Here is a 19,984-nt window from a genome sequence, read left to right as displayed (position 1 = left end):
GTAGCTTAGCTTCAAATGTAGTATTTATAGAATATTTAGTCAATAAATAATTAGCTGTCACCTACCTCTTTTTACCTTGTGAAATGTAAGTTTGCATGTATTTTCCAAAAGTCAAGAAAAACATATTCATATCTAGACAGGCCATTATTTCCTAAATTACTGAAGTCACCCTGGAGATAAAGTTGTTTTGAGATGACTGATTTTTTTCATTATCGCACCAGCCTGAATGTTTACTGCTGTGATCCTTTTTCACCATTCACACTTAAAAAATCTCAGGAAAAGGGGAACATAAAAAGCCCCTAGGATCCTTCTCCATTTCAGTGCCTCTGTCACGAGGTGCCCTTGTCTAGCCTCTTGTCTGCCGTGGGAAAATGCACTGTGGCTGCTTAGTCAGATGTGTCTTCTGGAGAGATGCCATGATGGAGTGCTTCCTGATAATGCCTGTCTGAAGACCTGTTTCACACACCTCTTCTCAAGGGATTAAACGGATATACTGGCTGAGTCATAGTTTGATTCTTATGTCAGCCTTGCTTTTCTTCCCCAGGATTACCTTAACATTTTTTTTTTTTTTTTTTTTTTCCAGTACGCGGGCCTCTGTTGTGGCCTCTCCCGCTGCGGAGCACAGGCTCCGGACGCGCAGGCTCAGCGGCCATGGCTCACGGGCCCAGCCGCTCCGCGGCATGCGGGATGCTCCTGGACCGGGGCACGAGCCCGCGTGCCCTGCATCGGCAGGCGGACTCTCAACCACTGCGCCACCAGGGAAGCCCCTACCTTAACATTTTACAAGAAATCTTCGGGAGCTTCCCTGGTGGCACAGTGGTTAAGAATCTGCCTGCCAGTGCAGGGGACACCGGTTCGATCCTTGGCCCGGGAAGATACCGCGGAGCAACTAAGCCCGTGTGCCACAACTACTGAGACTGTGCTCTAGAGCCCGTGAGCCACAGCTACTGAGCCTGCGTGCTACAACTACTGAAGCCTGTGTGCCACAACTACTGAAGCCCGCACGCCTAGAGCCTGTGCTCCACAACAAGAGAAGCCACCGCAATAAGAAGACCGCGCACTGCAACCAAGAGTAGCCCCTGCTCGCCGCAACTAGAGAAAGCCCACGCACAGCAACAAAGACCCAACACAGCCATAAATAAATAAATAAATACCTAAGTTTATTAAAAAAGAAAAAAATCTTCAGTGAACACTAGATTGGTCTCCTAGTATAGCTGCTGAAACAAATTACCTCAAATTTAGTGGCTTAAAATGACACAAATCTATTATCTTACAGTTCTGGAGGTCAGGAGTCTGAAATAGTTCTCACTAGACTAAAATCCAGGTGTTGACAGGACTGTGTTCTTTTCCAGAGGCCCTAGGGGAGCATCTGATGTCTTGCATTTTCTAGTGTCTAGGCGTCTCCTACATCCCCTTCCATCTTCAAAGCCAGCAATGGCCTGTCCGGTCTTTCTCATAGTGCATCACTCTGATGCTGACACTCCTGTGTCTCCCACATTTAAGGTCCCTCATGATTACATTGGGCCCACCCTGGATAATCCAGGATAATCTCCCAGGTCAAGATCCTTAACCTAATCACAGCCACAAAGTCTTTTTTGGCATCTAAGGCAACATGTTCACAGGTTCTAGGGATAAGGACATGGACATCTTTCCAGTGGGTACATCATTCTACCAACCACAAATACTTTAACTCAAAAGAGTGCATAATGTCTGAAATGGGACAGAATCATTGGGGAGATACTGTTTTCCTTTTGCTATTTCTCAGTCATACTAGTTTACTACTACTTCCGCTGTTGTAGTGTGAAATACCTTTCAGGAGTAAAATTATTATTTTTTTTTTTTGCGGTACGCGGGCCTCTCACTGTTGTGGCCTCTCCTGTTGCGGAGCACAGGCTCTGGACGCGCAGGCTCAGCAGCCATGGCTCACGGGCCCAGCCGCTCCGCGGCATGTGGGATCTTCCCCGACTGGGGCACAAACCCCTGTCCCCTGCATCAGCAGGCGGACTCTCAACCACTGCGCCACCAGGGAAGCCCAAATTATTATTCTTGCAAGCCCTTTTTCAGGGCTGGCCCAAGGCAAAATGGTGATGTAATTTGTCTGACCTGTCAAATTTTTTCCTTCCAGTTTTATTTATCCTTTCCCAGAACTCTGCTCTCTTCTCTTACTCTCAATCTTTGGTTAATCCTGATAAAATATTTTGTAATAGGAGCTAAAGAAATGACCCTCCTGAGGATATTTTCACATTATAAAAAGGTTTTGAAAATCCAAAGACTTAAAGACACAGAGTGGAGCTATAGGTTGCAAAATGATCCGTAATAGGCTGATAGTAAGTTATATTCAAGTGTTTGTTCATTATGTGCTTTGCCTGTCACTGCGAGGGTTCAGAGATAAGTAAAGCTCAGTTGCCATTCTCAAGGAGTTGATAGTCTGGTCAATTTAAAATTCATATTCTTGCATCAGAGGACTTTCAAACCACCCATGTAGGTTCTAGTCCTTTGTAGCTATGTTATCCTTGACAAACATTAGTATTTGAAAACTAGGATTTTTTAAAAATGGAATTGCTATAGACCTATTTTTACCAATGGTTGCAAATTTACTAATACAGTTGACCCTTGAACAGCACAGGGGTTGGGACACTGACTCTTCACCCGCTCAAAAATCTGCTTACAGTCTGCCTTCCATATCCACGAGTTCTGCATGTGCAGACTCAACCAACCTTGGATCATGTAGTACTATAGTATTCACTGTTGAAAAAAATCCACGTATAAGTGGACCTGTGCCTCTCAGACCTGTGTGTTCAAGGGCCAGCTGTACAGTGTGCCAATAAAACGAAGGCTTGAAGTTTCCTATGTCTTCTGATAGAAGAAGTGGGGGAGAATGCGGTGAGATATAAACCTTAAATTTGCCAGTTTACAATATCTTCTGGTTTAAATATTTTCTTCTGATTGACTCAGATTCTTAGATTTAAAACTTATTTCCCCTCCTTCTATACCTTTCCAAAATGGTATCTGGACACGAAACAAACCTACCTTGGGCTCCAGAAGGACATACTATCTCTATCTTTCAAGACTGCTCTCTACACAAGCATCCCAGAAAAGATAGCCTCTGCTTACATAATGTGAAGAAACACAAAAATAAACGGGGAATTGTCTCCCAACGCACGCATCCTTAACCATAACAATTAAATTTCCCAGCTCAGCCTTAAAGGTAGAAGGGGTATTCATTCTACATTATGGAAGAAACTATGCTCAGAGTCTTAAAGGCTTGACTAAAGTTATAAGAGCTTTGGCACTACCAGAAACTAGGGATTATTATGAATAAAATAGTTTGGTTTGATATCTGCCAAATATTTCCCAAATTATCTATTGACTTTACATTTGTATATCTTTCCTATTTAAAATTTAGGAAGACCGCAACTACATGATGCTTGTAGCACACAGATACGGTCTTGACTAGGACAATCGCAATCTAAAGACTGTATTTACCTGAATTCTCAGAATTTCTTTTAGGAATATTTTACAGCTCTGTTTGGTGTTTTAGTTTGACATGTACACTGTCAGGGAGTAAGGTGGTTCATGCTGTTAGGGTAATTAACATTAGTTGCTAACAAACAACTCCCAAGTTTCAGTGACATAATACAAAAAGTTTTGTTTCTTACTCATGTCACAGACCAAAGCAGGTCAGATGGCTCTCCCAGGGGTTCTCTCCTACAATGTTGAGTCAGGGATCCAGGCCTGTTTCATCTGGTGGTTCTACTTTCCAGTAGGGCCTCCAGAGTCCTTCAGTGCCCTCCATTTGGCCAGCTAACTAGCAAAGAGGGTTGAAGACCAGGTGGGATATTATAGGGGTCAGGCCAGAAAGTGAGGTATATGGCCACCCACATTTCACTGGCCAAAAGTAGTTACATGGCCTGACCTAGATGCAAAGAGTAGGGAAATGTGACCTTCATATTGTCTCTGTCATGTCCTTTAATAAGAATCTATCAGTCAACATTATTTATTGATGATCAGCTTGGTGCATATCATTGTATTAGGTACTATGAAAGTAAAAAGAGAGTCAAAATTTGCTATGCATGGATATAAAAAATGGATTAAGGCAAGAAGTCTTTTTGACTCATTCTGTTAAATAAATGATTTAGTAGTAGGGTGAATCCAAAGCTCCATTGTGAGTTAGTTGTTTAGAAATAGGGGCACGTTTAACTCCCAGAAATAGTGTATAAATTATGGTGCATGTATTAGATAACATGTATTCCAGGTTCAAATTTCAGATGCCCAGATCACTGGTAGGGATTGCAGACTGCCTTCCATGTTCAGTGGTTGAAGAGGGCAAAGCTAACCAGTCATAAGAACTTGTGTATAACAGGTTGATTTTTTTTCATAAGCATAAAAATGATACTGCATGTGAAGCAGTCAGTGACATCTCAAAGGAGGATGGAGTTGGAACTTGGGATTTGGGTCCTGAGAAAACTATATAAAAGAACAGGAAACAAATGACAGGACACGGTGATTATCATCCAATTGGCAAGTGCTGCTATATAAAATAAGAGGGGAAAGGAACTAGCATAATTATTATGTAGTGACGTTAATAGACAAAGAAAACATAAGTTAGAATTACCGTGACCTCCATTTTGTGGCAACAAATATATTTTCAAACGACCTGGTGACCTTGTAATTATGGAATGAAAGCAAATTAAGCACCTGCATGCCTTCTGAGGTCCAATGTTGCTCACCCCTCACCGTCCCCATTTGTATTTATAAATGATTCAGATGTTTAGATAGCACAGTGATGGTAGCAGGGAGCGGATATTTCTTGAATGACTATTATATGTTGAAAACCGTAAGGTGCTTTTTTTTTTTTAGATAAGTTTACTGTTTTAATTCTCACGAGGATGCTCTGAGGCAGGCATGATTACCCCTGTTTTGTTTTGTTTTGTTTTGTTTTGCGGTACGCGGGCCTCTCACTGCTGTGGCCTCTCCCGTTGCGGAGCACAGGCTCCAGACGCGCAGGCTCAACGGCCATGGCTCACGGGCCCAGCCACTCCACGGCATGTGGAATCTTCCCGGACCGGGGCACGAACCCGTGTCCCCTGCATCGGCAGGCGGACTCTCAACCACTGCGCCACCAGGGAAGCCCCTAAGAAACCTTTTCTATCCTAAGGTTGTAGAGATAATCTCATATCTTCTTCAAAACTGTTTTATTTTTCATTTTAGCTTTTTTTTTTTTTTTTTTTTTTTTGCGGTACGCGGGCCTCTCACTGCTGTGGCCTCTCCCGTTGCGGAGCACAGGCTCCGGACGCGCAGGCTCAGCGACCATGGCTCACGGCCCTAGCCGCTCCGCGGCATGTGAGATCTTCCCGGACCGGGGCACGAGCCCGTGTCCCCTGCGTCGGCAGGCGGACTCTCAACCACTGCGCCACCAGGGAAGCCCTCATTTTAGCATTTTAACCATTAAAATTTTTTTTTACTTTAATTTAATTTTTTAATTTATTTTTTATTTATTTTTGGCTAAATAAATTTATATTTATTTTTGGCTGCGTTGGGTCTTCATTGCTGCACACGGGCTTTCTCTAGTTGTGGCGAGTAGGAGCTATTCTTCCTTGTGGTGTGCGGGTTTCTCATTGTGGTGGCTTTTCTTGTTGCAGAGCACGGGCTCTAAGGTGTGCGAGCTTCAGTAGTTGTGGCATGCGGGCTCAGCAGTTGTGGCTCGTGGGCTCTAGAGCGCAGGCTCCGTAGCTGTGGCGCATAGGCTTAGTTGCTCCGCAGCATGTGGGATCTTCCCGGATCAGGGCTCAACCCCGTGTGCCCTGCATTGGCAGGCGGATTTTTAACCACTGAGCCACCAGGGAACTCCTGAATTTTATTTTATTTATTTTTTTTATACAGCAGGTCGTTGTTAGTCATCAGTTTTATACACATCAGTGTATACATGTCAATCCCAATCTCCCAATTCGTCCCACCCCCACCCCCACCCCCCTGGCTTCCCCGCCTTGGTGTCCATACGTTTGTTCTTTACATCTGTGTCTCAACTTCTGCCCTGCAAACTGGTTCATCTGTACCATTTTTCTAGGTTTCACATACATGCATTAATACACGATATTTGTTTTTCTCTTTCTGACTGACTTCACTCTGTATGACAGTCTCTAGATCCATCCACGTCTCAACAAATGACCCAGTTTCATTCCTTTTTATGGCCGAGTAATATTCCATTGTATATATGTACCACATCATCTTTATCCATTCGTCTGTTGATGGGCATTTAGGTTGCTTCCATGACGTGACTATTGTAAATAGTGCTGCAATGAACATTTGAGGTGAAAGTGTCTTTTTGAATTATGGTTTTCTCTGGGTATATGCCCAGTAGTGGGATTGCTGGATCATATGGTATTTCTATTTTTAGTTTTTTAAGGAACCTCCATAGTGTTCTCCATAGTGGCTATATCAATTTACATTCCCACCAACAGTGCAAGAGGGTTCCCTTTGGTCCACACCCTCTCTAGCATTTGTTGTTTGTAGATTTTCTGATGATGCCCATTCTGACTGGTGTGAGGTGATACCTCATTGTAGTTTTGATTTGCATTTCTCTAATAATTAGTGATGTTGAGCAGCTTTTCATGTGCTTCTTGGTCACCTGTATGTCTTCTTTGGAGAAATGTCTATTTAGGTCTTCTGCCCATTTTTGGATTGGGTTGTTTGTTTTTTTTAATATTGAGCTGCATGAGCTGTTTATATAAAAAATGTTTTAGTTTTCAATACACGATTTTCTTAATGTATATGGTGTGCCTTAGGAATATAATTTATTCTTTTCTATACGGTTAACCAATTAGAATCCCTACATTCTCCACCAAACTGGGGTGCTAACACTGTCATATATCAGGTTTCATGACTTGTATAATCAAAAAGCCCTTTTCTTAGATTAGATTCAACAACATTTTATTATATGGTTATGATTAAATGTGTTTTCATTGAAAAATAAAGTGTGGCTTAGGTGGGTTAATCTAGATCTGCTGAGCAGCAAGCAGGAAAGGTGTAAAAGAGAACACTGAGGCAGGGAGACCAGTTAGGAGTTTACCACAAGTTCAAGAAAATGAGGTTCTGAATCATGACGGTGATATGACAGTGGAAAGGACAAAAATGTGAGAAAACTTGCAGAAAAAGAACTGACTGTATTTGGTAAATAATTGAATATGGAAAGTAAAGTAAGGTAAATGTTAAGTGTGACTACAAGTTTTGAGATTGGATGATTCAGGTTTTAGGAAAAACAAGATTATTTCAATGTTAAATTTACTAAAATTGATATGGCTAGAGCTCACTGAGGTAGCGATTTAGGAAGTTTTTGTATATAGTTAGGTTAAATCTGTTGGAGGGATACTTTTAATAAACTTTGTTGGATTATGCATTCTTATTGTTTCATAGGAATTCTTTATATATTCTAGCTACAAATCCTTCCAGGAATATCTTCTTCTGTTTGTGTCTTTTTGTTTGTTTTTAATCTTTTTATGGTATCTTTTGAGAAACAGAAGTTCTTAATTTCTAGGTAGTCAATTCCATCAATCATTTCCTTCATGTTGCACATTTTATTTAAGAAAGTTTTCTGTGCTGTGGGGTCATGAAAATATTTTCCTACATTGTGTTTTAATTATATTTTTAACAGTTACATAGATATTTAATCCAAATGAAATTGAGTGTTTATGGTATCAGGTAAGGATACATTATCATTTTTTTCCCCTTACGGATACTCAGTTATCCCAGTACCGTGTTGAAAATTCCATTCGTCTCCCATGAATTTTTAAAACTACCTTGGTCATATATCAACTGATAAATGGGTGAGTCTATTTCTCAGCATTTCATTCTGTTTCATTTCTCTAATTGTCAATCTGTGTAAACACCACCTGATTTAAATTTCTATAACTTTATTAAAAATCTTGATATCTAGTAAGGCAGCTTCTCCAAACTTTTTTTCTTCCTCAGTTGAATAGTGTCTTGACAATTTTTTGATCCTTGAAACTCACTACAAATTTTAGACTCAACATGTTAATTTGTACACACACACACGTGATGGGATTTTTATTGGCACTGTACTGAATTTACGTAACAATTACAGAGCTGTCATCTATATGATATTAGTCTTTGAGTTCATGAGCATGGTGTACCTGTTGATTTATTTAGGTCTTCTTTAATGTTTTTCAGTACAGCTTTATTTTTGTCCATAATGATTTTGCATATTTTTATTAAGTCTATTTCTGAGTATTCCATAAATTTTTATTTTAGTTTAAAAAATATTTTTCAACTCTGTATTATTGGTGTATAAAATGTAACAGATTTTTACCCTGCAAATTTATGAAAGCCTTTTTATTCTAGAAATTATCTATGGTACTGTTGGATTTTCATGACACTCATATCTCTTGAAAGTAATGATATTTTAATTTCTTCCCTTCCGTTCTTTCTATTGTTTATTTCCTTTTATTCCCTTTTGGTATTGGCTTGAAACTCCAGTACAAAGTTGAGAAAAATTGGGCATTCTAGTCATTGTCCTGATTGCAGAAGGAATGTTTTTATCATTAAGTATGATATTTAGTGATAGTTGTTTTTGTAGATACTCTTTATTAGATAAGGAGAGTTTGCTAATTGAAAAAAAATCAAGGTTGAATTATTGAGCTGGACCAAGAGAAAGGGAAATAGAATGGGAAAGGAGAGTCCATTGAAATTTTTATTCCAATTTTAATAGTTTTAATTTCTAAGTGTTCTATGTAGTTCCCACCCTCTTCTTTCTTTCCTTCTGTCCTTTCCTTCTTTCCTTTCTTTCTTCCTCTTTCCCTTCCTCTCTCCTTCTCTTCCTTCCTCCTTCCTTCTTTCTCTCTCTCTAAAACCAGGTTTGTCTTTTTAAAAGATATTCTCTTATTTTCCCTTATATTTTCAGAGTCCTCTTAATTTTTAAAATAGGTAAGTTTAATATTTATATTTTGTCTTCTAATTCCAATATCTGGAATCTTTACATATCTAACTTTGCTGTCTGTTGTTTCTATTACCTCTTACTCTAGGTGGCTTGTTTCCTGGTGCATTTTGTGAGCTTTTAAACTATAAGTTCATATGTTTGGGAATTTTATCTGTTCGAATTTTTTAAGCCCTGTGTTTGTAATTTATAGCTCCACTATTTGCCTTTGCTCCTGCCGAATATTGGGGAACTCTACCAAAATAGAAACAGTTTAAAGTAAATTTTCTTGTTGGAGGATTTTTCTGGATGTATGAGTATATCCAGAAAATATGAGATTGGGCTAGTATGAGACTGGGCTACAAGCTCAAGTGAGGGCCAGCTTGTGGGTAGGAATTCCAAGGGACGATTTAGTGTTTCCTCCTACCCAATGACACATTTTATTTATTTATTTATTTATTTTTTTTTTGCGGTACATGGGCCTCTCACTGTTGTGGCCTCTCCCGCTGCGGAGCACAGGCTCTGGACGCGCAGGCTCAGCGGCCGTGGCTCACGGGCCCAGCCGCTCCGCGGCATGTGGGATCTTCCCAGACCGGGGCACGAACCCATGTCCCCTGCATCGGCAGGCAGACTCTCAACCACTGCACCACCAGGGAAGCCCTGACACATTTTATAATAGGCCATTTTCCTTGTTGTCCTCTAGATTTATTTCTAGTTCACATATACCTTGAGGGTTTAGGCCTCTGGGGTATCTGATTTATGAGGGCATCGCCTATCAGACTCCTCATCTTGGTCAGGTAGCTCCCAGAATTGTTACCTGTGAATACAGAAACTGAAGTTCACCTTCATGGGCAAATGTCCTCAAAGTGAAAGCCAGACTCAGAGCTCAGCTTACCTCTCTGGATTCCTACATTTACTTAGTTTTTGGTTTCTGAGGGTCCTTACTTTGTTGCTAATACAAGGTGTATTTTAAAATATTTTTTTATTATTTTAATTATTTTCAGTGGAAGGGTTGGTCATGGTGTTGTGTGTCATATTACTGAAAATGGATTTTTTTAGCCTTTGAAAATAATATATTCCTATAATAAATTTAGATTGGCATGAAAAGAATGCAGGGGATTCTCTGAATAACAGATAACATAAAGGTAAGATCATAGACTAGACATTTATTCATTTATTCACTCTCTTATACATGTTAACTGGCACTGTGTAATATGAGGTGCTGTTACACTGCAGAAGATGCCAGTAAGTATATTGAAAGGTCCCTGGATATCAAAGATCATTTATATCATTTATAGGTATGAATAATAAATTCAATAAAGATAGTATAAACTAAATGCTCATACCCAATGGGGAACTAAAACAAATAATTATTTAAAAAGTGTTATTTTAGCTTAATTTATAGGATAGACAGAGGGAGATGCGTGGAAGTTCATTCCGGTAAATGACCAAAGAGCATGGACAAAGGTGTAGAGATAAAAAATCATGGAATGGCTCAAGATAACTATGTTTGACTGGATCATAAGCAGTTTTAAGGAAATGGTTAATGACAAGAATGGAAAGTTGGGCTGAGGGCAGAGCAAGAAGGGCTGTGAATTCTAAGCCATGTAATTTGAGCTTAAATTAGTAGCGGGATTGAGAGTTATTAATAGATGCATAAACCTCTCAATTTTATGCAGTTTAAAATGTGTCCTTTATGGGAGGCTAATAGTAGAATCAAGACCTAGCTAAACTCTAGCAATTATATAAACAGGGGTAAATGAGAATGGGATGAAGTATGGGAGTGTGAAACCTGTTGGTGTTTCATTCAGGGTCTGATATGAATAATCTCCATTTCTGACGATGGCTTGATGTGGTTTACATAATTACTTTCTTCCATTGCTTATAAAAAATTTTATGTTCTGAATAGGTTTGAAACCACATCTTGGTTTTTCCTTCCATGAGTAAGATTCAAGCCTGAGTCCTAACCCTGAGGACACAATATTTAGAAACAAATTTCCCCCCTCATTTTAAAGAGGAAGAACTGGGCTGGTTCCTGCTCAGATAGTTTTGGTTACTTTATCTTATTTTTTAGGTTATGATATTAGTTTAACAGAGCATCTCCATAAATTTCTTAGGCCACCCCATTTTATTAATAAGAAAAAGAATCATTAAATGTCAATCAGGATTTGTAGTATCAAAACTCAAGGTCTACTTTATAAATGCTAAGGATCAGAAAATTATCGAAGGAACACTAATAGGCATACTACAAATGGCTAATGTACTTTTTATTTCTGAATTGAGATGAAAAATGAGAATGTGTGTCTTTCTTCAGTGTAGTACCAAAACCTCGTTAGGGTCTGGCCAGCATGTGGGGAAGTGACACAGCTGAGGCTTTCTCAGGCAAAATACATTAACATTACAAATGAAACTTGGTCCGAATCTATCTGAAGGAGCATTTTCTCTCAGAGGTATAGTAAGAATTTCATTAGCTTGCAGTTATTAAGCTCTGTTGAATAATTCTGTGTTTTAGAAAAGGAAAGTGACCTTTTGTATCTCTCAAAGGGGTAATAGCTCTACAGATACATTTAAAATAAAACTAATTGGGACAGGACACCAGATTTACAAAAGCATGTGAGGAAATTTGGTAATCAGTTGAAAAATACAAAGTATCTTGAACAAAGCATTTTATAATGTTAGATGTCTGACGTTTATTATTTCCTAATCAAACGTCTTTATCTTCTGTTATAGGTTGTAGATGGGGACTGGAGGGCAGGAAAATACTGTTGAAAATTCTCAGTTTTGTACTACTTTGAAATATGGGCACAATTTGTCACATAAACTCAATAATCAGCATAACTATTGTTTTTCTTCAATTATCAGAGTTACATATTTTTCACATTTTGACATACTTGGAATCTGGGTGTTTCCTAAAAACAGTGTCAAAAGCAATATGCCCCAATTCCTATGCTTCTTAGTGGTCATTATCTTTGTGAATAACATTACAGTCATATGTGGTAGCATTCGGATGCCTAAATTAACTTAAGTTTGAATCTGTAATGTTGCTTTAAATGTTTTAAAAAGAGGTAACATTGTAGTACAGAACTGAAAGGAAACATGATTTTATACAAAGAAGGACTATTAAATGCCAAGCAATGAAATCAGAGGTAGCAGAAAACTGCCATATCTACTGAATATATTATGGCATTTCAAAGCCCGGAAAGATTGTATGACAGATTCATAGTCTTAAAGGATTATTACTCAGGTGCCAAGCATCTATTTATGAAAAACTTCTGGATGACTTGCAGGACAAGGTAATTTACTTACAGTTAATGGGTAATTCAATTAAGGAAAAAGTAGAACTGTCAGCTTAACGAAATCCAAAATGCAAACAAAACCCTAAAATTATACTGCCAATCTTAAAGATGCCCAAGGGGTCAAGATCACAAGCATGGATTATAAAAATCAACTCAAGTCAAAAATCAACTCAGAAGACTGAGTGGGGAGACACTGGAAGTCACACATCATTTTGATCATGGAGAAAATGCTATCTCTAATTACACGAATAAAAATATAGTATCATGAGCATGAAAGCAACTTCAAATATATTTAATTTAGTGTTTCATTTCTGAAAACATAACAAATACTTAGAAACAAATGGTGATCACTAAGATCCAAGATAGATTTACTATCTCTAAATTACTTCACATTAATATGATATTCTCTTGGTAGTGTTGTTAAGTTTGAGCTGGGATGACAAATCTGTATCTCAGTAGGACACTTAACAAATTGTGTTCTTGTGGACAAAATGGAGAAATATGGCCTAGATTAAATAGTGTATTAGGGGCTTCCCTGATGGCGCAGTGGTTAAGAATCCGCCTGCCAATGCAGGGGACACGGCTTTGATTCCTGGTCCGGGAAGATCCCACATGCCACGGAGCAACTAAGCCCATGCACCACAACTACTGAGCCCGCATGCTAACTACTGAAGCCCATGTGCCTAGAGCCCATGCTCTGCAACAAACCACCGCAGTGAGAAGCATGCGCACCACAACGAAGAGTAGCCCCCACTCGCCACAACGAGAGAAAGCCCGCGCGTAGCAACGAAGACCCAATGCAGCCAAAAATAAAGAAAATTAAAATTTTAAAATAAATAAATAAATAGTGTATTAAAGGTTGAATGACTGGCTGATACGGTCTGGTGAGTGTGTTGATGGCATCTGGAGAGAGGTTTCCAGTGGCTTGTGCATGGCTCTTTCCTAGTTCTCCTTCCATGCAGTGTAATTTGTTGGTAGTTTGAACACATGGAAAACTTTCCTATAAGACTTGCAGTTGTAAAAATGGAGCAGGGATAAAAATACTTCGGATCAAGTCAGTATCTCTAAAAAATTTTGACAGAGTAATAGACTGAATCTAGTAAGATTAATGTTATAAGGGGTAAATAAAAATCCTGAATCTGGGTATATAAAGTGAACTTGTTCAGATAACCTATTTCATCATTTCTAACCATTTTGTTATACCCCTCTAAGCCTCAGTTTCCCTGTGTGTAAAATGGGAATAATAATACTAGCTACTTAGTTTGAGGTGAGAGCTCAGCACAGTGCTGGCACATACTAAGTGTTCAATAGGTGCTACTACTTTTCCAGAAATCCTGGGATAGAATCCAACTTCTTCCACTTATGGGGTATTTGACCCTGGGTAGGGTACTTATTCTTTCTAAGCCTTATTTTCCTTATTTGAAAATAGGGATAAAATAGTATCTACCTCACAGGTGGACGTCAGGAGAATTAAACAAGATGATGCACGTGAGGCCCTCTTCAAGGTGCTTGGCATATCCTGAGCTCCTAATGAATGTTAGCAATTACAGTGAACATTAGTGCAACTTTCAGAAAATCCCCCTGGACATGAAACTGCAAAAAAAAACCAACTAAAGCCTCTCTAGAATATGGTAAATTATACTTCTCTCTTATAGACTAAATCTATGCTACTACTTCAGTTTAAATGTATACTTTCAAGAGGAATATTGGAAAATTAAGGTGAACGTAAAGTCAAAACATGTGAAAAATGATGGAAGAACCTGGTGACATTTATTCTGGAGAGGAGAAGATTATGATAGAAGAAGCTATCGGAAGGGTTGTCATTGAAAGAGGAATGGGGCTGGCTCTGTTTGGGCCCCAGAGTTAGAACTGTGACAATGAGACAGATATTTTGTTCCCCTGAAGAAGGACTTCCTTACATGGCTGCCTGCGAAGGTAGTGATTTCTCAGTTACTGAAGTTTTTTTTTAAGTCTGAAAAGTCATTTGAGGGAGAATTGCCGAGAGGATTCAGGGATTTGAGATGGGATTTGGCTCAGTGATCTTTAAAGGCCAGTCCTTTCCTGAGGTTCAGCTGTGGACTTCTTTACAGTGCTTAACATTTAAAACCTTAAAAAAAAATCTGCATCCAGTCACCTAGTCTTTTCTCCCAAATTATTTGACTGAAGCCTCTCACATGAAATAAGAATTGCATATCCCTGACCTTTAAGAGCTAAAATGTATTTCCTTCCCTGCTCTTATCTGAGGTATCCGGGTAAATGGATTTGCAGAATCTCTGCATGCCAGTCATACTTGCATTTCTTTTAAAGTAGGGAAGTGGATAAAATGATTAAAGAACTGTCAGGTCACAGGATTTCGGATGGCTCAGCTTTAGTTAGTTGCTAGCAATGCTCCTGTCCCAACTAATATCAGTATTAGCTAATAGGCATGCAAATATTGAGTATATGGTTCACAGGCAAGCTTGTTATTGCAGAGGATTCTTGGAGCAATGTATGTCACAGGAAAAAATTCTATCGACATTTAGTATCTCACTCAGCGTAATAGTCTGCTTCCAAGTGGTTTAATTTTCCTTTGGTTTTGTTTTTTTTTTTTTTGCAGTACGCGGGCCTCTCACTGTTGTGGCCTCTCCCGTTGCGGAGCACAGGCGCCGGACGCGCGGGCTCAGCGGCCATGGCTCACGGGCCCAGCCGCTCCGCGGCATGTGGGATCTTCCCAGACCGGGGCACGAACCCGTGTCCCCTGCATCGACAGGTGGACTCTCAACCACTGCGCCACCAGGGAAGCCCTAGTTTTTCTTTGATTTTTAGTTTATGCTTCCTGGCCTTAGAATTATGTGTTGAAAAACTCAAGGATTGGTCCTCTGCTTTTATATTGATTAACAAATAACTCATGAGTGGCTCTGAAGGACAATAAAGGGAACTCCTCTTCCTTTACCTCCAAAACCTTATGGTGAACTTAACCAGGGAGATGACATGATGCCAGTTCTACACCAACTCACGGGTGATAGCTAAAGGTTTGGCCATATGGTGAAGGAGCTGGAAAGAACAGGATTTGAGGCTCGCTGATGAGGAAGATTGGGGAAGAAGTATGGGAATGAGTCTCTTGAAATGGGCCTAGCATGAGGGAATATTAATGTCCCATGTGAATTTTCACCACGTGTTCAATAACCAGGTAAACTAGATGACTCACTGTTGATGTCAGTCACCTTCTTTCCCTAGTGACTTTACTGTGTCAGTGAGCCCATGAACAATGGTCCATCATAGCAGCGATGCTGACTGCATATGCATCAATAAAAAACCCGATTGCCTCTCTCTGAGGCTGACCTGGCTCTCCCACTATGGCTAAATGCCAATCAGCCAGCCTTGGAGACCAATAGGGAGCTCTTGATACTGCATAACATAATGAGGGGGCCAGCCTACCTGCTGGTTCATTATACTGGGTCCCCTCCATTATGGAGTGAACGGTGCTTTGTCCTCACTGGAATAAACACAATCTGGTTATGGTTTGTTTTCCTGGGCCGTTATGCTGATTCTGTTGACTTACTGCCTTACTTACATCATGCCTTATTACATCATGTTTTCTCACAGAATATTGTTTTTAATCAAGAGACTCATTTCACAGCAAAATAATTAAGGTCGCTGCTCTTGGGGTTCACTGGTATTTCCATAAAACCTTCACCCAAAAACACCTGACTTATGGCATAGCAGAATGGTCCAAGGAACTGATTTACTGTGTCAGCTGGGAAATAACACCTTTTGACATTAGGGTGGTATCCTTCAGGATAAAATACATTCTCTGAACTAGTGACTAACGTATGACGCTGTTTCTCCCCAAAGCAGGACACATTGGTCCAGAAATTGAGGAGTGAAGTGTGGGTGGTATCTCATGATTACACTGAATGACCAAAGCACAAAATTTTCCTTCTCAAGTTCAAGTCCTGCTAGTTTGAAGGTCTTAGTATTCAGCGGATAAATATTCCACCAGGGGAGAAAATTGAACTGAAAGTTGGGATTTGAGACTGCCATTTGGCTTTTTTGGGCTCCTCTTGCCAAGGGACCAGGAAGGAAAAAAAGTTTACTGTAGTGGGTTACTGTAATTTTCTAAAATGGAGCTCAGGGATTCCTCCGGAGTGCCTCCTAGTATTGTAATATCCAGTGCCAAAAGTTAATGGCAGACCACAGCAACCCCATACAGCTGGTATCAGCAAGGTTCAGACCACTCAGGAATTAAGCTTCGGATTCGCTCACCAGCCAAAGAACCATGACCAGCTGAGGTGCTGTCTGAGCACAAAACGAACTTGGAGGAAGAAAGTTGTCAATAACCAAAGATAATCTCAGAAGCATTTGCAGAAATGAAAGTGATTGTCCCTCCTCATATTTTCTTCCTTGTTCTAACATATTAATCTTTTCCTCATTTGTTTCCCTATTTTTTCAAAATTAATAAATATTTAATGTCTATAAAACTTAATGTCAGCTTTAGTGGCTGATAACTTTAGTATTCTCTGAATTGTACTGTTTTAAAAATAATTAATTTTTAAATTAGCATACAGGAAAATTGACTTTTTTGGTGCACAGTTCTATGACTTTTAATACATATGTTGGTTTGTGTGACCACCATCACAATCAAGATACAAAACAATTTCATCACCCCTGCCAAAATTTCCCTTGTGTTATCCTTTCATAGTCACACTTCCCTACCACCACCCCTAACCCCCAACAAACACTGATTTGATTTCTGTCATGATAGTTTAGTCTTTTTGACAATGTCATATAAGTGGAATCATACAGTATGTATGCTTTTGGGATTGGCTTCTTTCCCTTAGCCTAATGCCTATGATATTCATCCAAGTTATAAGGTGTGTCAATAGTTCATTCCTTTTTATTGCTGAAGAGTAATCCCCTAGTTTTTAATATATGGTGGGTTGGTGATAATTTTATAATTTATCTGATAGATTTTGGGATATCACAATGGGCTTGTCTTTGACATAGAAGAGAAATGAATATCACCCAGAGATGGATGCTTCAATGCAGGAATAAGTGTGTTCAGGCATGTTGAGTAGCAAGAGGGTGGACAGCTGCAGAATTGTAGTTTGACTCACTTCTCTGCAAACTGTCCCACTTTTAGTGTGCCTTTCTGAACCAAAGAGGTGAGACAGCTAAAACATTTTCAAGATTTCCTTATAGCTAGATTTTACATTAAAACTAGATTTGCCGAGGAAATGTACCCACACAAGACTCAGAAGGAGTAATTGAGAAACATGAGACGGCAGCTGCCTGAGCGAAGATTTATTTTTCTGGCTGACACAGCATCAGGAGTATTTGGCTCTTCTGCTCTAGTAGGCATAGAGGTTTGTATGTTTAGTCCTTGGCGTCACAGGCACTGAGGGGTAAGTGAAGGCTGCCGTGGAATTTCCACTACAGTAGTTTTGTGAGTGGTAGGGTATCACTCCAAGCTGTGTTTTACCTGGCTGCATAGATCCAAGCTTTGTTTACTGGCCCTCCAAGAAGATCTGCAAGGTACCCAATACTGCGTAATAAATTCCTTTCTCCTTATACTGAATAAACTGTATTCTGTTATCTGCAACTGATCCTTTGTTTCTGAAATTGAGAATTTGGGGATTCCCCCCAAACTGATCTTTGGATAATTTTTAGAACTTATTAAATTAATTGCTGTGTCTCTGAAATATTTCATATTAATGATAAAAAATTAATTGCTCTCATTTATGGTGATTACATAACACATCAGTGCACGCAACACATATTTAGTGTCTATGTACTAGATCTGAAAATATAGCCATTAAAAGCAAACACAAATGCTGTTTTCATGGAGTTTCCATTTTAGTAAGGAGAGACAGACAAGTAAAATGGGCAGCATGATGATAGCGCTAGGGAGAAAAGTGAAGCAAGGAAGGGAGATAGGGAATGACAGGGATTTTAGAAAAGGTGGCTAGTGCTTACTGGTAAAATGACATTTGAGTGAAGACCCAAAGAAGGAGGAGCATTCTGGGCAGAGGGAACAAACAAACATAAAGGTTTTGAGGTAGAAGCATGTCTGGTAGGTTGAAGGAACAGCAAGGAGGCCAGTGTGGCTGGCCTGCAGGGAGTCAGGTGCCTTTAGGATCATAAAGTCAATTGCAAACAAAGGTACTAATATTTCATGCTGAAGATTACATACAAGTAATCAAACTGTATATGTGAATATATATATATAATTTTTTTCCTTATTATCAACAAAGTGCAAATACAAAAACTTTCAGAGAAAACTTCTAATCTCCTGAGAAGACATTGGAGGCACCCCTCTCTCTCCTCTTCCTGGTGGATTTTGGACTCCAGTGGAGAAATGCTGTGTAAATAGTTTAAGAAAGGAACATTTATAAAGAGCTACAAATATACCAATAAGCATGGTGACGCTTTGGGTACATTAACTCATTACACACCAAGCCTACAGTGTCAGGTATTTTTAACTCTAATTTACAGATGAGGAAACTGAAGCCAAGGAAGATTAGGCATTGTTCCCCAAATCATACAGCCAGTAAGTAGTGGAGTTTCAATTTCAAAAGCAAGTTTGTCTGACTCCACACTATTACTTGATCCCTGAAGGACATGAAGAGCAAAGGAGATTTCTCACTGGTGAAGGGCTCTCATGGACTTAGAGACAGTAAATCAAGTTACCCTAACCTTTCCACATACGACCTATTTTCCATTTTTTGACTCATCTTTTTTGTTGCTTTTAGAATCCTCTCCATTTATCCTCACTAATTCCTCATTCTTCTTCTCCCACAGTTATTTAAAATATGAAAAAATTGATGTGTAATATACAGTATATGATAGAATAGCTTAAGTATCATACTTTTTTAATATACCCCAGCTTTCTTGTTTAAAAAATTGAACTAATATGTATTTTCTGTAAAACACTTGGAAATATGGAAAAGTAAAAAGAAATAGAAAAAAAACCACCCATATTCATCTTACCCAGAAAACACCCATTATTAATCATTTGGTTTATTTTTTCTAAATTAATTAATTAATTAATTTTTGGCTGTGTTGGGTCTTCGGTGCTGCACGTGGGCTTTCTCTAGGTGTGGAGAGCGGGGGTTACTCTTCATTGCGGTGCGCAGGCTTCTCATTGCAGTGGCTTCTTCTCTTGTTGAGGAGCACTGGCCCACAGGCTTAGTTGCTCCGCGGCACGTGGGATCTTCCTGGACCAGGGATCAAACCCGTGTCCCCTGCGTTGGCAGGCGGATTCTTAACCACTGTGTCACCAGGGAAGTCCCTCAGTTGGTTTGTTTTTTGTCTTTTTAATATGGATTTTAAAACCTAGTTAAGCTCCTATTCTATATAATAATTTAAATTTTTAAATATTTCAAAAATATAGAAAAATACAGAGCGTGAAAAAACAACCTCCTAAATGGGTGAGTCCTAGAATCAGACTGCCTGCGTCTGAAACCTCACACAGTATCTTGCTGAGCAACTTGTGCCTTTATTTTCTCATCTGTAAAATGGGGATAATAAGAGTACCTCCGTTTCACCCTTCTTTCTTTTCAGAAATAAATATTAGAGGTGAAAGTGAAGTCCCTTTTATACTCCTCCCCAATCCCACTTTCCTGTCTTTTCCACTAGGCAGTCACTGTCCTGAAATTGGTTCATTTTCTTCTGTCCATGTCTTATACCTTTACTATATTGAATGTATCTATATAAATTTTATGTCATGATTTTTCCCATTTAATTGAAAGCATTTTCATAAAAGCTTATCCCTCTGTCA

General features: G+C 39.3%; 1 long non-coding RNA gene across 1 annotated transcript in view; it reads left to right on the top strand.

Annotated features, from left to right (window-relative positions):
• The window catches only part of LOC307191903, an 81,997-nt gene extending 76,119 nt beyond the window's left edge, over positions 1 to 5,878 (top strand). Inside the window, exon 7 of the long non-coding RNA XR_013829878.1 lies at positions 584 to 5,878. This is a non-coding gene — a long non-coding RNA (uncharacterized lncRNA). The remainder of the gene's footprint in view (positions 1 to 583) is intronic.
• Positions 5,879 to 19,984: the final 14,106 nt, after the last annotated feature.

This window comes from Stenella coeruleoalba (assembly GCF_951394435.1).
Source record: "Stenella coeruleoalba genome assembly, chromosome: 9".
Lineage (NCBI taxonomy): Eukaryota > Metazoa > Chordata > Mammalia > Artiodactyla > Delphinidae > Stenella > Stenella coeruleoalba.
This window is presented reverse-complemented; position numbering and strand designations above follow the sequence as displayed.